Below are 20,771 nucleotides of genomic sequence, written 5' to 3' on the forward strand. Positions count from 1 at the left end.
GCGGAGAAGGTGCTGTGGAGCACAGCGGCGGGGATCCCACCGCCAGCCGGAGACGCAAGGCCCGGCTCCCTTCCTGTGTTGTCATCTCGTCGGGGAGTGAGGAGTCCGGTGCCGCGTCCCAGGCCGCAGCTGCCGGGGGAGGTCCAAGAGGCGGAGGTTGGAGTTGGACTCCTCGGCAGCAGAAGGGGCAGCTGGGACCCCACAGGGCCCAACAGGGGAAGATGGCACGGAGTCATCCAGGTTGGTGGGGGGTTTGGTGGAGGAGGAGGCCGTGCAAGCACCAGAGACGGGGTCTGGAGGTGGGGATCCCACTGGTGTTAGTGGTGTAGTGCAGGACCAGGGACAGGAGGCAGCACAGGCCGCCGCGGAGGTGCCTGTGTGCAATCCTGTCCCGATCCTGTCCCTGCATCATCTTGCACCAGCAGGGATGCCTACGTCCAGACCCGTTTTCAGGCAGGGGATGAGCTGACGTCAACTGGCCTTCCTCTGCCTGCGGACGTGGCTATCCAGGGCCGGGTTGAGCCTGTCCTGGCTGGTGTGGCGTTGCGTCAACGGGCCATGCAAGGTGACCTGCAGTCTTTTCATGGAGAGACTGCACGTCATCTCGAATGGCTCGTTGACCACGTCAGCCTGCTGGGACAGGTCACCCAGGCCGGATTCCTCCGTCTGATGGGGCTTGCTCCGACCCCCTCCTCAACTGGACCCCCTACGCGCCAGTCGTCCTCTGTGCCATCTTCCCACCCATCAGTCACCTGGGTGCCCTGTTGTGCTGCCTCTGACGGTGCGGCCAGGCTGGTGGAGGAGGCATCCCTGCCACAGTCGGGAGTCGGACGTCCAGCAGGGGTGGCCACATCTACGACTGCACCCCAGCCGGCGGAGGATGTGCAGGCAGCAGGAGGCAGTGCACGGGCAGAGGCAGAGCAGCAGCAGCAACATGGTGGGAGCCATGAAGGCTCGGGGCCTTCGACATCGGAGGGGCAGGCATCGGCCGGAGGGCAGGAGGACCCAGGACAGAGAGTGTCTTCCGTGTGGCAGCGGTTGGGCCACGCCATAGGTGCGGAGCGGCGGCGGGCGGAAGAGGCGCGGCTCACAATGGTCAGGGCGGAGAACTCCATGTGGAGGGCCCTGAGGCGGGCCGAGTGCCTCGAGGCAATCCGCAGGGGGTTGGAGGAGGACACAGCGTCGTCCCTGCGGACCCTCGGGGCCATGGAACAGGACCGCCTCCGGGACATCGAACAGGAGTTCGATGATGCCCTGGCCCGGAACACCACGGAGTGAGCCGCTGGACTTGCCCGCCGCCTTTGTATATAGTTCTTAAGTTTTAGGTTTCCTTTGTTTGTTCTTATGATTTGGAGTCGACGGACACTGCTCCACTTTTTGTATATAGTTGCATTTTAGTTAGGGTTTTTTGTAGGTTTCCTTTGTTCAGTTGGGCTCATGGACCCTTGGATGTTTTGTACATAGTTCTTCATTGGATTGATTTTATTTTTCATTTGACTTTGGACAACATTTTTTTGGATTAGGATTTGGTGTTTTTATTTTTTTAAACGGACATGCAGCTTATCTTTTTTTCATTCCCATTGTAGTTTGTTTCATTTCTTTTGCATTCTTTTTTTTTTTAATACAATTTTGTTTTCATACTTCACTGTGTGGTATCATCTCATTGGTTTCATGCATGTCATGTTGGGTGTTTTCCCAGTCAATTGCAACCATTGTGTGTGACGGACATGGGTTCATTAGCTTTATGAACATTGGGGGTGTAACATGTAATTTCCATTTCCATGAGGGTGAATGGGTTACTTGGTAGGGCTTTTTGGCTGTGGAGGCTGACCATAACGCACATGATTGGGGATTGTGAGGACCTGGTGGAGGCTGCCCATGGTGGCTGGGGGGTGGGGGTGGTGGGAGACATGAGTGGGGGCCTGGTGGAGGGTGCCCCACACTGCTGGGGGGTGGGGGTGGTGGGAGACATGAGTGGGGGCCTGGTGGAGGGTGCCCATGGTGGCTGGGGGGTGGGGGTGGGTGGGAGACATGAGTGGGGGTCTGGTGGAGGGTGCCACTGACCGCTGTGGGATGGAGGTGGTAGTAGACATGAATGGGGGCCTGGTGGAGGCTGCCCCTGGTGGCTGGGGGGTGGGGGTGGTGGGAGACATGAGTGGGGGCCTGGTGGGGGATGCCCATGGTGGCTGGGGGGTGGGGCTGGTGGGAGACATGGGTGGGGGCCTGGTGGAGGGTGCCCCACACTGCTGGGGGGTGGGGGTGGTGGGAGACATGAGTGGGGGCCTGGTGGAGGGTGCCCATGGTGGCTGGGGGGTGGGGGTGGGTGGGAGACATGAGTGGGGGCCTGGTGGGGGCTGCCCATGGTGGCTGGGGGGTGGGGGTTGTGGGAGACATGAGTGGGGGCCTGGTGGAGGGTGCCCATGGTGGCTGGGGGGTGGGGGTGGGTGGGAGACATGAGTGGGGGCCGCCCATGGTGGCTGGGGGGTGGGGGTGGTGGGAGACATGAGTGGGGGCCTGGTGGAGGGTGCCCATGGTGGCTGGGGGGTGGGGGTGGGTGGGAGACATGAGTGGGGGCCTGGTGGGGGCTGCCCATGGTGGCTGGGGGGTGGGGTTGTTTGGGAGACATGAGTGGGGGCCTGGTGGGGGCTGCCCATGGTGGCTGGGGGGTGGGGGTGGTGGGAGACATGGGTGGGGGCCTGGTGGAGGGTGCCCCACACTGCTGGGGGGTGGGGGTGGTGGGAGACATGAGTGGGGGCCTGGTGGGGGCTGCCCATGGTTGCTGGGGGGTGGGGGTGCTGGGAGACATGAGTGGAGGCCTGGTGGAGGGTGCCCATGGTGGCTGGGGGGTGGGGGTGTTTGGGAGACATGAGTGGGGGCCTGGTGGAGGGTGCCCATGGTGGCTGGGGGATGGGGGTGGTGGGAGACATGAGGGGGGGCCTGGTGGAGGGTGCCCCTGGATGCTGGGGGGTGGGGGTGGTGGTAGACATGAGTGGGGGCCTGGTGGAGGGTGCCCATGGTGGCTGGGGGGTGGGGGTGGGTGGGAGACATGAGTGGGGGCCTGGTGGGGGCTGCCCATGGTGGCTGGGGTGTGGGGGTGGGTGGGAGACATGAGGGGGGGCCTGGTGTAGGGTGCCCCACACTGCTGGGGGGTGGGGGTGGTGGGAGACATGAGTGGGGGCCTGGTGGAGGGTGCCCATGGTGGCTGGGGGGTGGGGGTGGGTGGGAGACATGAGTGGGGGCCTGGTGGGGGCTGCCCATGGTGGCTGGGGGGTGGGGGTGGTGGGAGACATGAGTGGGGGCCTGGTGGGGGCTGCCCATGGTGGCTGGGGGGTGGGGGTGGTGGGAGACATGGGTGGGGGCCTGGTGGAGGGTGTCCCACACTGCTGGGGAGTGGGGGTGGTGGGAGACATGAGTGGGGGCCTGGTGGGGGCTGCCCATGGTGGCTGGGGGGTGGGGGTGGTGGGAGACATGAGTGGGGGCCTGGTGGAGGGTGCCCATGGTGGCTGGGGGGTGGGGGTGGGTGGGAGACATGAGTGGGGGCCTGGTGGGGGCTGCCCATGGTGGCTGGGGGGTGGGGGTGGTGGGAGACATGAGTAGGGGCCTGGTGGAGGATGCCCATGGTGGCTGGGGGGTGGGGGTGGGTGGGAGACATGAGTGGGGGCCGCCCATGGTGGCTGGGGGGTGGGGGTGGTGGGAGACATGAGTGGGGGCCTGGTGAAGGGTGCCCATGGTGGCTGGGGGGTGGGGGTGGGTGGGAGACATGAGTGGGGGCCTGGTGGAGGGTGCCCCTGACCGCTGTGGGATGGAGGTGGTGGTAGACATGAATGGGGGCCTGGTGGAGGCTGCCCCTGGTGGCTGGGGGGTGGGGGTGGTGGGAGACATGAGTGGGGGCCTGGTGGGGGATGCCCATGGTGGCTGGGGGGTGGGGGTGGTGGGAGACATGGGTGGGGGCCTGGTGGAGGGTGCCCCACACTGCTGGGGGGTGGGGGTGGTGGGAGACATGAGTGGGGGCCTGGTGGAGGGTGCCCATGGTGGCTCGGGGGTGGGGGTGGGTGGGAGACATGAGTGGGTGCCGCCCATGGTGGCTGGGGGGTGGGGGTGGTGGGAGACATGAGTGGGGGCCTGGTGGAGGGTGCCCATGGTGGCTGGGGGGTGGGGGTGGGTGGGAGACATGAGTGGGGGCCTAGTGGGGGCTGCCCATGGTGGCTGGGGGGTGGGGTTGTTTGGGAGACATGAGTGGGGGCCTGGTGGGGGCTGCCCATGGTGGCTGGGGGGTGGGGGTGGTGGGAGACATGGGTGGGGGCCTGGTGGAGGGTGCCCCACACTGCTGGGGGGTGGGGGTGGTGGGAGACATGAGTGGGGGCCTGGTGGGGGCTGCCCATGGTTGCTGGGGGGTGGGGGTGCTGGGAGACATGAGTGGAGGCCTGGTGGAGGGTGCCCATGGTGGCTGGGGGGTGGGGGTGTTTGGGAGACATGAGTGGGGGCCTGGTGGAGGGTGCCCATGGTGGCTGGGGGATGGGGGTGGTGGTAGACATGAGTGGGGGCCTGGTGGAGGGTGCCCCTGGATGCTGGGGGGTGGGGGTGGTGGTAGACATGAGTGGGGGCCTGGTGGAGGGTGCCCATGGTGGCTGGGGGTTGGGTGTGAGTGGGAGACATGAGTGGGGGCCTGGTGGGGGCTGCCCATGGTGGCTGGGGTGTGGGGGTGGGTGGGAGACATGAGGGGGGGCCTGGTGGAGGGTGCCCCACACTGCTGGGGGTGGGGGTGGTGGGAGACATGAGTGGGGGCCTGGTGGAGGGTGCCCATGGTGGCTGGGGGGTGGGGGTGGGTGGGAGACATGAGTGGGGGCCTGGTGGGGGCTGCCCATGGTGGCTGGGGGGTGGGGGTGGTGGGAGACATGAGTGGGGGCCTGGTGGGGGCTGCCCATGGTGGCTGGGGGGTGGGGGTGGTGGGAGACATGGGTGGGGGCCTGGTGGAGGGTGCCCCACACTGCTGGGGAGTGGGGGTGGTGGGAGACATGAGTGGGGGCCTGGTGGGGGCTGCCCATGGTGGCTGAGGGGTGGGGGTGGGTGGGAGACATGAGTGGAGGCCTGGTGGAGGGTGCCCATGGTGGCTGGGGGGTGGGGGTGTTTGGGAGACATGAGTGGGGGCCTGGTGGAGGGTGCCCATGGTGGCTGGGGGATGGGGGTGGTGGGAGACATGAGGGGGGGCCTGGTGGAGGGTGCCCCTGGATGCTGGGGGTGGGGGTGGTGGTAGACATGAGTGGGGGCCTGGTGGAGGGTGCCCATGGTGGCTGGGGGGTAGGGGTGGTGGGAGACATGAGTGGGGGCCTGGTGGAGGGTGCCCATGGTGGCTGGGGGGTGGGGGTGGGTGGGAGACATGAGTGGGGGTTTGGTGGGGGCTGCCCATGGTGGCTGGGGGGTGGGGGTGGGTGGGAGACATGAGTGGGGGCCTGGTGGCTAGGGGGTGGGGGTGGTGGGAGACATGGGTGGGGGCCTGGTGGAGGGTGCCCCACACTGCTGGGGGGTGGGGGTGGTGGGAGACATGAGTGGGGGCCTGGTGGGGGCTGCCCATGGTGGCTGGGGGGTGGGTGGGAGACATGAGTGGAGGCCTGGTGGAGGGTGCCCATGGTGGCTGGGGGGTGGGGGTGTTTGGGAGACATGAGTGGGGGCCTGGTGGAGGGTGCCCATGGTGGCTGGGGGATGGGGGTGGTGGGAGACATGAGGGGGGGCCTGGTGGAGGGTGCCCCTGGATGCTGGGGGATGGGGGTGGTGGTAGACATGAGTGGGGGCCTGGTGGAGGGTGCCCATGGTGGCTGGGGGGTGGGGGTGGGTGGGAGACATGAGTGGGGGCCTGGTGGGGGCTGCCCATGGTGGCTGGGGGGTGGGGTGGGTGGGAGACATGAGGGGGGGCCTGGTGGAGGGTGCCCCTGACTGCTGTGGGATGGAGGTGGTGGGAGACATGAGTGGGGCCTGGTGGGGGCTGCCCATGGTGGCTGGGGGGTGGGGCTGGGTGGGAGACATGAGTGGAGGCCTGGTGGAGGGTGCCCATGGTGGCTGGGGGGTGGGGGTGGGTGGGAGACATGAGTGGGGGCCTGGTGGAGGGTGCCCATGGTGGCTGGGGGATGGGGTGGTGGGAGACATGAGGGGGGGCCTGGTGGAGGGTGCCCCTGGATGCTGGGGGGTGGGGGTGGTGGGAGACATGAGTGGGGGCCTGGTGGAGGGTGCCCATGGTGGCTGGGGGGTGGGGGTGGGTGGGAGACATGAGTGGGGGCCTGGTGGGGGCTGCCCATGGTGGGTGGGGGATGGGGGTGGTGGGAGACATGAGTGGGGGCCTGGTGGAGGGTGCCCATGGTAGCTGGGGGGTGGGGGTGGGTGGGAGACATGAGTGGGGGCCTGGTGGGGGCTGCCCATGGTGGCTGGGGGGTGGGGGTGGGTGGGAGACATGAGTGGGGGCCTGGTGGGGGCTGCCCCTGCACTGCTGGGGGGTGGGGGTGCTGGGAGACATGGGTGGGGGCCTGGTGGAGGGTGCCCCTGCACTGCTGGGGGGTGGGGGTGGTGGGAGACATGAGTTGGACATGAGTGGGGGCCTGGTGGTGCTGCCCCTGCACTGCTGGGGGGTGGGGGTGCTGGGAGACATGGGTGGGGGCCTGGTGGAGGGTGCCCCTGCACTGCTGGGGGGTGGGGGTGGTGGGAGACATGAGTTGGACATGAGTGGGGGCCTGGTGGAGGGTGCCCCACACTGCTGGGGGGGTGGGGGTGGTGGGAGACATGAGTGGGGGCCTGGTAAGGGATGCCCATGGTGGCTGGGGGGTGGGGGTGGTGGTAGACATGGGGGGGGCCTGGTGGAGGCTGCCCCTGCACTGCTGGGGGGTGGGGGTGGTGGGAGACATGCATTGTTGATCAGTAGTGCAAGGTGACATGTGGGTTGGCTGGGGGGCATGCCCATGGTGGATGGGCTGCCTGCGGGACATGAGCAGGGGTGCAGTGTAGTCCCCCGTGGTGTGGGCTGCCTGCAGGGGCCGTGGAGGTTGTCGAGCGTACACCTGGAAGGACCCACACGGCCAATTCACGTTTAGTACTCCCCAGAACCCATGAAATTCACATACCCTGCTGAAATCGCGTGTGGAACTTCCCGTGCACCCCTGAAATACACGTACCCTGTTAAAATTGCGTGTGGAACTTCCCGCGCACCCATGGAATACACGTACCCTGCTCGCACTGGGCCAATCGCGTGTGGAACTTCCCGCGCACCCCTGAAATACACGTACCCTGATATCGCGTGTGGAACTTCCCGCGCACCCCTGAAATACACGTACCCTGCTTGCACGGGGCCAATCGCGTGTGGAACTTCCCGCGCACCCCTGAAATACACGTACCCTGCTCGCACTGGGCCAATCGCGTGTGGAACTTCCCGCGCACCCCTGAAATACACGTACCCTGATGAAATCGCGTGTGGAACTTCCCGCGCACCCCTGTAATACACATAGCCTGCTTGCACAGGGCCAATCGCGTGTGGAACTTCCCGCACACCCCTGAAATACACGTACCCTGCTCGCACGGGGCCAATCACGTGTGGGACTTCCCGCGCACCCCTGAAATACACGTACCCTGATGGAATCGCGTGTGGAACTTCACGCGCACCCCTGAAATACACGTACCCTGCTGAAATCGCGTGTGGAACTTCCCGCGCACCCATGGAATACACGTACCCTGCTCGCACTGGGCCAATCGCGTATGGGACTTCCCGCGCACCCCTGAAATACACGTACCCTGATGAAATCGCGTGTGGAACTTCCCGCGCACCCCTGAAATACACGTACCCTGCTTGCACGGGGCCAATCGCGTGTGGAACTTCCCGCGCACCCCTGAAATACACGTACCCTGCTCGCACTGGGCCAATCGCGTGTGGAACTTCCCGCGCACCCCTGAAATACACGTACCCTGATGAAATCGCGTGTGGAACTTCCCGCGCACCCCTGTAATACACGTAGCCTGCTTGCACGGGGCCAATCGCGTGTGGAACTTCCCGCGCACCCCTGAAATACACGTACCCTGCTCGCACGGGGCCAATCGCGTGTGGGACTTCCCGCGCACCCCTGAAATACACGTACCCTGATGGAATCGCGTGTGGAACTTCACGCGCACCCCTGAAATACACGTACCCTGCTGAAATCGCGTGTGGAACTTCCTGCGCACCCCTGGAATACACGTACCCTGCTCGCACGGGGCCAATCACGTGTGGAACTTCCCGCGCACCCCCCATTAATACACGTACCCTGCTGATTTTGGTGTGGAACTTCCCGCGCACCCCTGATGCACACGTGCACAGGACAATCGCGTGTGGAACTTCCCGCGAACCACTGAAATACACGTTCCCCGCTTGGCGTTTGCTGTTTGCCAGCCCGGTGAACTGGTCCAGGGTTAGCGCAGCCCTTTGCGATTATTTGGGGATTTTGAAGGCTTTTCCTTGCGCGAGGGCGTTCTTGGGGGCGTAACTGGCGCTGCTGCAGGGTCGCTGCGCCACGGCTGGTTTTGGATGCGAAAATCCATGAATGCGCTGTGCGCGGAAATCGATTTTAGCGCACGCGGCTGGCGCAGACAATCGCACGCGGACACTCCCCACAGCGGATAGCCCTTTCATGGATCGAGGAAGAATCCTACAGCAACACGTACCACAACTGAGATCTATCTGCACAAAGGAAAAAGAATGTGCGGTGTTGCCGGACTTATATAGTGACAGTACCAGGGCCCTTATAAAATCTGTTTCGATCTCATTGTCTGCAAAATATATTCATAAAATAAACAGATGATGGCACAAGCAAATGATTAGACGTATGAAATGGTAATGGAGAAGTCAGCGTATGGAAAGATTGAGGGCCTGATTCATGGAATGGTTTCCTATGGCATTGCACCATTATAAAACACTTCCATGAATCAGACCCTAAGTCTGCCTTCTAAAAAGTAGTCTGAACAATATCGGAGAGAAGCGGATTGTTGGATTTCGGTATCCATGGGAAATAAATCACATTGATGAAATGTATAGATTAAATCTTGCTGACTCCTCTCATGGAATGCCAGAGGATACCACTCCTTTTTATTTAATCCAGAAGGCCAATTTGTATTACCCTATTGCAACATATTCATACTCGGGGATAGTTGGTTAAGGGAAGGTTTTGTAATGGATGGCTATAATGTCATATGTCGAACCGCTACTCATTCTGAAAAGGGTCAGTCCTCTGGTGGGCTTTGTACCGTGTTGCGAAAAACCATATCACTATGTGCGAGAACAAAGGATTTGTTACACTACCTTTTGTCCTCTGTGCTGAACTGACAGGAGATTTCATTTTCATGAGAAAGTCCCTATTGATTCATTAATATGATCCCCGGGTTGTATAAATACTCCCCAATTGCATTTATTTTTAGAAATAACTATGACGAAGTGGATTTTGAATCACCGTAAGGCCAATATTATTGTTGCCGGAGATTGTAACTCTTATTGTAGCTACGCTTATGATACTGAACCAGAATTGAATGCAGATCTTCTGGGAGTGGCGTAGCGGTTCAACATAAACATGGTATGCCTTCCAATGGGACTTAGTGTAAACAACAGAGAGAAAATGGTCGACTTTGGGTTGATTTCCTCCAAGGATTTGAATTAGCCTTTGTAAATCCTGATTCAGTCTCTGGTCATTGTGGATTTCATACTTGGACAAATGCGAAAGCTTAATTTAGGGTGGATTATGTTTTTGTGGGGCCTGGTATTATGTAATCGATTATAAATTTGATGTGCATGATGCTCCCCTCTGGGATCTTGCTATATTGTATTTGACCATGGACATGCACAAGGAAAAGAGATATCAAGTATTTCAGCAAAAGATAAATGGTAGAGCAACAGGGAAATGGAATTATATGGACCGAATGCCAATGTGGATAGGTGTAACCATGTGCTGACCCATAGTGCTGGCTCCACCTTGGAATCGCTAGCTCACCGTCGCTTGGATCTTTACACCGCAATAAATAATTTGGTGAATAACACTATGAAGAGCAAAGTGGTGATGAATGGTAGCAAAGCTACTGATGGCTCCTTCAATGTGAATATTCACAGGCAGAAAAAGTTGATTCTTATTGCCTTATGTAAAAATTAAAAAGACTGAGTTACAGCCACAAGGTTAAACTAAACACGGCTGCGCATCTACGTTCAAAGTATAAAAATTGGCTTAAATCTTACAAACATGACTTGAATAATGGCAACTGGAATTTAATATTTGGGATGCTTAAAGCTAGTGATAACAAAATGTTCTGGTATTTATATTGATTGCATTTGGCTGAAGATTTCGGAAGACACCTGGGTGACCTGTATTACATTTCCATGACTAAAGTCTGAGATGCACTGGGAAATAAATACTCAAATGATAAGGCTAATGTGGGATTTTGATGTCATCATGAAACTCAAGGCGTTCAGAGCGCCTGGGCCCGATGGAATTGCCAATGTAGTTATGAAGCGACACCCAGACCTGTTGGCACAGCTTCTCCATGAGATTTTTTCCTCTATATTAAATCAGGGTGTTATCCTGGACAGCTGGAGGAAATCCATTTTGATCTCTGTTTTTAAAAGGGCCGGAGAACAGAGCCCCATAATTACTGACCATATTAGCCATGATAGATTCAAGCTGCAAGATATGTTCTTCTTTGTAGTTAATTAAAATGAAGAAATGGGTTGAGGAGAAAAAATGTATGATAAAGCAGCAAACTGGCTTCAGACATTACACTGTGGGCTTCATTACGAGTCAGCCGGTCTGGAAAGAACGGTGGTGTTAATTCCGGACCGGCTGATTAAGAGTCCTGCAGGCGGGAGGTGTCAGCCCCACCAGGTCTGACCTGCCGGGTTTAACACCACCCGCCTGCAGGCAGACATGGAAACACCATTACAGCATGGTGCTGGTGTTTCCACTTCCCCATTCCCATGGAGTCCTATGGGACTCCATGGGAATGGGGATTAACAGAATTCCGCCTCAGAAATCACCGGGGTTGTAATGCCCCGGTGATTCTGGCAATCACGGAGGCGGAATGGTAATACAAGTCCGGCGGTAACCTGACGGAATTTCCAGCACGGTCACCGCCAGACTCGTAATGAGGCCCAGTACCTGGGCGCTACTGTACATGATATTATATGATAGGTTATTTACAACACGCTTAATACCCAGAGTTTTCTGAACGCGGACCCGACTATCGAACCTGTGTTGCTCTGTGTCGTCTTGATTCCAAGGCGAGCACGTTGCCCCTGAACTATCCTCCCAAGACTGATACGCGACAGCTGATCTTCATTGAAGCCCTGTAAATAAATGGTATCTCTCTTACATAGATTGTGGTAGTGCATTTGGCTGTGTTGTACGTGCTAGATTATGGGATAAGCTCAAAGTGCGGCATTGGCCCACTCATCCTTCACTTTACTAGGCAGATGTGTACTAGCACTTCTGTGGCCATCAGATTGGAGCAGGAAGGGTTGATACAGAAGTTCATTGACACGAACCATGGCTGCAAACAAGGGTGTGCAATGACCCCCCTCCTCTGTAACCTATATGTGGCCGATATGGACGAAGCTTTAAAGCATTGGCATAATTTCCCCACTAAATTGGGTAAAGAGTACATACCTTGGCTTTCTTACGCCGATGATACGGTCGTGCTTGACCGTACCCCCATAGGATCGCAGCGTTCTCTTGAGGCAATGCATGCCTTTGCAATTACTAACAATTTAAAAATCAAAAAAAAACTAAGGTTCTGGTTATAGGTAAGAAATCTCGAAGCAAAAATTGCTATGATTGGAAGATTGAGAGGGAGCCATTAGAGGTAGCGGACCCCTACGTCTACTTGGGGATATCGATTTAAGGACTGCCCTGAGCAGATATATTATGAGAACTCACTCTCCAATAATAAAGTAATGAAGAATTGGCATGTTATTAGGATAGCCAGAGATGTATATGAGTAGTGTGATGCCGGGTAGATTATACGAGTAGAAAGGGTTTGGCACGAGCGTTGGACTCAACTTGCGCAGCACTGGAATCATTTTGATATGTTTTTTATAATTTTGCAGCATGGTGAAAGAAGGGGGAGGTGTTGCCCACACCTTGCGTATTGGCTTGAATGTAGTTGAGACCATATACCTTGCACTCAAATAAATGCTAAATTGGTGAGTTCAAATAAAGGCTAGATTGGTGAGTTCTCAAGGGTGTGTGGCAATTCTCTATAGGTAAGCATCCATATGTAGGGAGTCTGGCTGGTGGGTACATTTCTGTTCCTACCGTATTGTCTAGATAAGGGCACGGTTGGGCAGTGTTAATCTGGCCTGTTGGCCTGTTAGAGGTGTCCTCAGGGTTTGTTTTTCTAATTAGCTCTTTCAGAGCTGCTAACCTATAAAGAATTGCCACACGACCTTGTGAACCCACCAATTTAGCCTTGATAAAGACCCTGAAAGGTCGAAACATGTGACAGCTGACCACCTATATCACTTGAATAAAGAACACAAAACCCACTGAAAAACAGAACATGAATAGCATTTATTTGAGCGCAAGGTATCCAGGATCAACTACATTCATATATTATATGGCCTAGAGGTGTATCCTGAACATTGTGTACGATGGCTCGCAGTGTTGGTGGGAAAACTCCTTCTTTCTTTGTTGAGTCTCCCTAAAGCTGTACAGGTGGAGGCTGTAAGGTGTGAACTTGGACTGACCTCCCTTTTGTCCCTTTGGAAGGTGCAGTGTTGTAAATTATGTGTAAAATTGCTCCTTATCAAACATAAAGAGGAGTCCCTTTTAGGCCTTACTGCGAATAGTTCTCGTAATAACACTATAAACTAAGCATATTCAGAACTTTGACTGGACACCTTGGGGTTGCTAACGGCAACTGGCCTTGATCTCCCCACCAAGGGGAACACGCATGTGTTCTTGACAAAATAGAAACCCAAAACCTTTGACTGGGACCATCTCAAAACTTGGCGGCATTGTCTCTCAGAAAGAGATATAGAGAGTATATCAGACAAAGTTTCACACCATCTCAGGAGGATAGCTCAGGGGCAACGTGCTCACCTTGGTAGCAAGTAGCAAAACGACACGGAGCAACACAGGTTCGATCCCCGGGTCCGCGCTTAGAAACCTGGGTATTAAGCACGTTATAAATAACCTATCACATCACACCAGGGCGACCTAGGAGCTATTTATTAAAACATTGTGCCATGAATTTGGAACGATATATTGCATATCTGCATTTTCATATCATATCTTGTATACACTTGAATACACTGGGGCATGGCTTGGTCTCCCCTATGAAGAAAGATGGTGTTGTATGTGTAAGGAAAAGTTGGAAACAGCTAGGGCCTCATTACGAGTCAGGCGGAATGGGTTAACGAGTGCCGCTAATGGATGCTGACCCGTTAAACCCATTCCGCCTGGTTACGAGGTCCCCCCGCGGGACCCGGTAAGGACACCTGGTAAAACCAGGCATCGTTAACGGGTCCCGCGAGGGGACCAGGGAACTAACAACGGGCCGGCCGTAATTGGCCCGTTGTTAGCTCCCTGCACCCATTCCCATTGAGCCCTATGGGGGCTCGAATCGGAATGGGGAAGGTCCGGGCCCGGGTTCCCTGAGGGAGGAATTACCGGGCCCTCCAAACTCGGAACGTCCCGGTAATTCCCCATTCAGGGAACCCGGACCCGGTTTTGGAGGCAGCCATGCCGCCAATAGCAGCATGGCTACCGCCAAAGCCGTGATGAGGCCCCTAGACACGTTCTACCGTGTTGCTCTTAGTTAGCTGAGTATTACTGGAAAAGATATATGTAAAATGTGAGAGTTCTCCATCTAGAAACGCTCCTGATCCATTTGGACGTGTATATATTGTGCAGAATCTCTGGTTATTACTGCTGCTTCGTATTATATTTGGAAATTCGCATTTGGTCTGTATAGTAGGATGACGTGATTACATTATGAGGTGTGATTTAAATGTACGATTTATATTCTGGATTTTTAACGAATGATATGGCAAAAAGGTTTTTAAAATGTCTGTTATCAATCTGTTAACTGATGTATTATGATTTGTAATATTTTACAATATTTATTTTTTGCATTGTATGTTATCTTTTAAAGTGCAAAAGGTTTATGCATAGAAAAAAGCACTATAAATAAACATTTCTTTTTTAAAAAACTGGAAAAAACTCCCTAACAATCAGCATTCAAATGGACAACTGTAATGGTAACGGTAGCACATGGGCGTGGCAAGAACGGTGGTATCAAAGGACATGATAAAAACAGACGCACTTATTAGTTGATGTAAATGTTGACATGGCCCATGCACAGTATTGCCGCTGCTAATTGGCGGATTCGGGGCAGCGAATTTCAGAGAATACATGAGTCCAATGCATGGCGAGAGCAGAGGTCATTTTAGCAATGCCTGTGGAAGTTATCCTGAAATATGGCCTGCGGTTTGAAGCTATGCTGCGTTGCCTGCACAGACTGCAGTGTCCCACTGCCCGGGTATTCGTGGTGGGCATCCGAGCGTGCGCGCCCACACGGATCAGCTGCATGCACGCAAGAAGTTTACCTGGTGTTTTTAAGTAGGCCTTAAAGTTATATCTTGGCTTCCTACTTGATTGACAGTGTTCCTTAATGCTTTCAGGTCTGGAAGGAGGAAGGGTGCTACCCGTCGGAGCCTGTTTTCGTCCCACTGCCAGATTCCACGGCAGAAGATGATGGGGTTATTCTGTCTGTTGTGGTTACACCAAATGAGGTAATCGAAGATTCTATTCAATTTCGCGAAATCTGACCCTAGAAAACAATTCTCCTGAAAAGCAGCCCACGTGACGGTGCAAACACGCCTTCTTTCATGTTAATCCCTCTGTCTTAAAATTCCTCCTGTCTTACTGCAGTGCATAGCTCTCAGGGATCAGTGCCTGAGAACATGTGCGAAACGTCAGTTAGATCTGGGACTTCACGTTTCATGTATGGCACGTGAAAATCTGTCAGCATATGCACACGTTGATGTAGATACAATGCGAATGTGTAAATGTGTGGAACAGTGCAGCTCATTGAACATCCCTTGCCTTTCTTTACAGTTTAAAGCTCTCTGGCGATTGGCTGCCTCTCCCAAACTCCATTGGCTCCATTATGCCGCCACAACAAGCAGCACTATTGTAACTATAACAATCACCCCCTTTAACTTCTGAAACCCCATCTGATCTTCCCCAAACCGTCGAAGCCTGTGGGTTCACAACTTCACAAATAACGTTGGCACTTCTGGATTTGTAAAATATTGGTGTTTTTTACCAAAAGTCATGGGGACGAGAAACAAGCATTGCCAATGCCAATAGTTTGGGCATATACTGAAGTTATTTACATTTTGTATTCATAGGCACCAGGGTGCAAGGAGGAGGGTCCAAAGTATTAAAGGAGCATGCAATAAGGAGCCAAGATGAGCAAGAGAAGGAGGAAAGGAAAGGAAAGGAAAGGAAAGGAAAGGAAAGGAAAGGAAAGGAAAGGAAAGGAAAGGAAAGGAAAGGAGGAGAAACGAAGAGAAGAAGGGAAAGGGGAGTGAGGGCAGGCCAATCATGTCTATTGTATTGACATTACATTTCTCAAACGAGACCGGGTGTACGTTACAGGACAGTACATGAAGGACAGCGTAATTCTGTCCACAGTAAAGCTCATACAGTATACATTCAGTCTCTGGGTTGAAGCATGATCAGAGTGGTACACGTATGTCCCTGGGGGCTTGTGTTTCTTCAGATGGAGAGCCTTAGGCAAAGCCATTTAACTTGTCAGGGTATTGATAAACATGACTTTCCTAACACAGAGGTTACATTCTGAGCCGTGGGGTCATTCTTGCTATTATGCTACGAAAAAGCACCCAAAACTGCAACTTTTTTCAGATCATATCGAAAGCTCCACTTTCTATGACTATGGCTGAAGCATATCTCCCGCCGTCTGTGACCTCTGCAGGGTTCACTTGGGGCCATTTGAGAATGGGCATACTCCACTGTCAACCACCATAATTACTATGAAAAGATAGCCCTTCAAAAACCTATAATACGGAGTCTAATGAAAAAAAAACTCAAAGAAAATCCTTTTACTTGAGGTGGAAATCCAGCTTTTACCAGTTATGTGAGTGAGCAGCTATGTTGCCAGCCCAGAGAAACGAACCATTTCGTTCCCCAACTTCAACTAAGTGCACAACAAGAATGACCACTTTGTGCATTGGTAATTGTATGGCACAGCATTTCCAGTTGTCGTGCTGCCAACACCAAAGACTGCTTCTTGGAACCCCTTTCTTCTTGTAGCAATTGTTTTGGTGAAAAAAACACCAAAACCAAAAATAAAACGTTTCCTTGCTCAAGTGTTTGGCTACAACGATTTCAGCCCAGGTGGTCCTGTTTCCAGAGCAGATGTTTACCCACAAGACCAAATAAAAGTGGCATTAAAGCACAAATCTCATATTTGGATTTTGTTTTCCATGGAATATTTCATTGTATAGTGTTGGGTTTAAAAGGTGGACACCTTTTATACTTTGCCAGCATGTTTATTAGAAATTCTCTGAGTCCTCTCTGATTATTTTTCCGGGTTCACTAATTGGCCATTTGTTTTGTGAACTTGGGAAAAGAGAAATGAACTAAATGTGTATATTTCACTATAAGAAATGTTCACTTACTGTGCATATCTTAATCGGTGGCAGTCTTTGAGTTTCGCTACGGGGCCAGAGATTCCCACAGTTAGTGACGCGAACGACCCTTACCCATCCCCAGGTCGCAACAGCACATTATACAGCAGGAATATTTACATAGGAATATTTAAACAGGATGGTCTAAACGAACATCTCAGCAAGAGTCACCTAACATGCTGAGTTGTCTTAGCAACATTCTGCTATAGGTAGTCTATTGACGAGGCTCCCTCCCCATTTTGAAGTGAGCAGTGCTTCCTAATTTAGCATGATGCATGCTAGCAAGTCCAAGCCTGAACCCAGCTGGAGAGGAGGCAGAGACCCTCTTTTAAGCAGTGATTTAGTTGGGCATAGCAAGGAGAATGGGTGCAACTACCCCCTCTGTTTCCACATACTCAGCACCTATGCATATACCATTTAAGCCCCCACACGTTCTTTTTAGGACTTGAGCTCTGTTCATTTTGTTAACATTGTGAGGATATGCAAAATTGATTACTTCCTTGCCTCAGATCCTTGCCTCAAAACCTCCCCGGTAACTATGCTCTTATCGCAATATAAAGCAATCCTGCAGTTGACGCAATCTGTCCTGTCTGCCCCATGGCCAATACTTTTTCTATGATATCATTTTCTGTAATATCACTGTCACTATTTATGGAAATGAGGGGGAGCCCCAGACACCTTTTGCTGCCCAGGGACCACCAATCCTATGGTATTCTCCTGATCAGGTTTTAATACAAGGTACATGAACTAACAAATGTTTTAAAGTTTTGTTCTGTAATACAATGTTTTACTGTATTACTGTAAGTTGCTGTAAGCCATTGCCGAATAAAGCACTTTGGTTCATCACTATGCTGAGCACCAACAAAGGCAACCTGTTATGTGCACTCTGTAAAGTAATTTCTAAAGTCTAATAACGTGACAGCTGCCAACAAAGGCAGCCTGTAACGTGCCCACTGCAAAGCCCATTTTAATGCCACGAGTTTAAGAAATATGTTGCTGTGCATTAAGATTGAAAAGCGCTGTCTCTGATTTACTCGGACAATGCTTCTACGTGTAGCTAATCCAGTGGAATTAATACAGCTTCTTCCCTCATGGCCTTCCTCACTTCGTTGTACTTGGTATTCTCCACGATCATGCAGCCTTGCCCCTCGGTGGCTAGTTACTCTGCAGTCGTGCATTTTCTCCCTGATGACCAGTTGTTGTGCAGCTGCCTACTCCAGCAGGATGTGTAACACCATATCTGTGCCAACCACCTGCGGGAACTTACTCTGTGTGATGAACAGTGACTACCAGGGCAAGTGTTACCATGCGAAATCTGGCCCCAACCGCAATGCAGTTCATTCACACACTATGTTATAGTTCGACCATAAATCCAGCCCCTCCCCCCAGTATCCAGTTCCACTTTCCTAGCCCCCATGTATTATTGCACCTGATACTGTCAAAAAGCCCCACCACTACTCAAGACAGTTAATACCCCACTACAGTCATACTCTCTAAAATGTGAGGCCTCCCAGTCAGTATTAACCCTTCCGCCTCCCGCAGCCCCACTTGTCGGGGTTTGACCAAACTCGTTAACCACTATCTTTCCGCTACTCTGGGAATCCCAGCTCGGTGCTGTAGGTGGGCACGTTCAGATGGTCTTTCTCCGGGTAGCCCTGGTAAGGTTAGGCTGGTTGGGCACCCATGGGACTGGGAGATAACAACCTTACAGCGGCAGGTCGCCTTCAGGCAGCCTTCCGTAACCCAGAAAGAAACCCGAGCCAGCAGATAATCCCTCCTTCCACCATTGAGGATCGTGTGGTATAGTGCGGACTCCAGGCAATCTATAGGATAGCCGCAACTCTACTTGCCTTTATATAATAGTGTAAATCTGCAATACAACCCAACACAACAATAGCAAATATATTTAATTATTTCAACACGAATACAAGAGAGAGTTTTTCATCTCGTTCGTAACACCAAAACACATGGAAAAAGGCCCCACACGGACACATGTAACTAAAAAAATAAAAAAGGAAAATATAAATGGGAAACATGCGGTAATCACATGAAAATATCAAGAGCGCCTGTGCTGTGGGGCGGGGAAGGCAGGAAGGGTGGGATTTGCCGTAGGATTAGCATGGCTAGGGGCATGGAATGGAAGGGATACATAACCAAACAACACTAAGCTACTTAAAATGAAGTAAACGTTGTTTTTGTCGACCTAAAAACGGCATTCGACTCAGTGCCCAGACAAATTTTGTGGCAGGTCCTAGAGAAAAGAAACGTTCCACAACCTCTAGTAGATGCAATCAAATTGCTTCACGACAAAATATCGGCGTCAGTGCGCTGTGGGACGCTGTGGGACAAGAGGGGAACAAACCAAACTTTTGAATGTAAACGGGTGTTCACCAAGGATGCGTCCAGGCCCCACTCCTCTTCCGACTTCACATCCAGGAAATCGTGGATGCTCCGGAGCAGGGAGCTTTGGACGCACCTTGAATTGCTTCTGCGAGGTGGCCTACCATATGTTGTTCTGACGAATCGGTAATACTTGCTACCTACCCAAAGGGCCTTCAATTAGCGCTTGACATCTTTTTGAGGAAATGCAAGGAACTTGGGCTAGAGTTAAATGTCAGCAAAACAAAGGTAATGATTTTAAAGCCACCGTTTACTAAGTCTGCAAGCTGAGAGTTCAGATAGAAAGTCGTGAATTTGAGCAGGTTAGGTATTTACGATTATTTGGGAAATAGATTTAACGAAACAGGAGGATGGGCTGACCATTTGTTCAAAGCCTAGGTTAACCTATCCAAATACAGTGGGGGCATTATTTCAATTTTTCAGAGCCATGGAAGTAGGGCAATCTCTCCGGCTATAGTATGGTTTGATAAGCAAGCCTGACCTACAGTGTTGAGACGTGGGACTACACTCCAACAAAAGGCTTATCCGTGATTGAGAACATCTTCCTAAACACATTGATGTTACTACCAAAAAACGCCCCAACCTCACGGATTCATCTGGACCTGCAAACATGGCCATAGCTGCATAGATTGCCCTAAAGCCAGCACTGTATTGGGTAATACTCTGGTCCACTCCTGGCCTGCTGCCCTATAGAGGCACACTTAGAGACGCACTTAGACACTTTCTTATGTTGGAGGGTGCAGCTAAGTGCGAATGGGTGATGCATGTGAAAAACTTGTTAACTGGGTTGAATGCAGGATCCCTTTTGACCAACCCCACAGAATGCCGACACACCTCCATAGTCAACCTGAAAGCAAAGGCCAAGAGCATTGCTAGGGCTAAATTGGAGTCCTTGAGCCGTGCCTTGAAGAATGATCCGGAATTCTCACCCATTAACATGATGGGGAGCTGTACGCGTATTTTGGATGAGATTCATCCACCCTACGAGCGTTCACTTTATATTAATTTTAGATTAGGGTTCCTATATACGTCAAACTACACTCGTCTATGGTCCGTCTCAAATTCAGGTGTCTGTCCCCTCTGTAGAGTATCTAATGAAAACCTACTGCATTTTATGTCAATTTTCCCTGCTCTACTCCCTATGAGACGCAGGTATTTACAACCCCTCCTGCTGGAGCTGAGCGCAAGAAATACACGAGAGGCTATGCTGTTTTTAACTTGTACATTGGACTGAAAAGTTATCTTCTCTACAGCCAGATATGTTCATCGTGCTTGGCTTTTAAGAAGTAGATTGTTGGGTACTGTATGATATCTGATGGGTAGCTGTCCAGTCATAGTTTCGAAAAAAATAGTTTCTGCATGCAAAAGTTTTGACACAAAAGAATCGAGAAAAAAAAGTTTCGAATGCATTTTTTTCATGTTACAGGTTTTTCTCGTATAGAAAAAAACAGTTTATTTTTAAAAGAAAACAGGAGGTTGGGGAGGAACCCCCATTTAAAAAAAAATAATAATAATGCATTCGAAACTTTTGTTTTCAATGTTTTTGTGTTGAAACTTTTGTATGTAAACACTTTGACTGTTGAAACAGTCACTATAAACCGTTGGGTATCCTCGTGAGGCTGCGAGCTTGCTCTCCTCATAGAGGACCACTTATGAGGAGGTACTAACA

General features: G+C 52.7%; 1 pseudogene; it reads left to right on the plus strand.

Moving 5' to 3' along the window:
* LOC138487276 (carotenoid-cleaving dioxygenase, mitochondrial-like) overlaps positions 1-20,771 on the plus strand; it is an 88,368-nt pseudogene that overhangs the window by 49,486 nt on the left and 18,111 nt on the right.

This window comes from Ambystoma mexicanum, chromosome 9 (assembly GCF_040938575.1).
Source record: "Ambystoma mexicanum isolate Mex_15411 chromosome 9, UKY_AmexF1_1, whole genome shotgun sequence".
NCBI lineage: Eukaryota > Metazoa > Chordata > Amphibia > Caudata > Ambystomatidae > Ambystoma > Ambystoma mexicanum.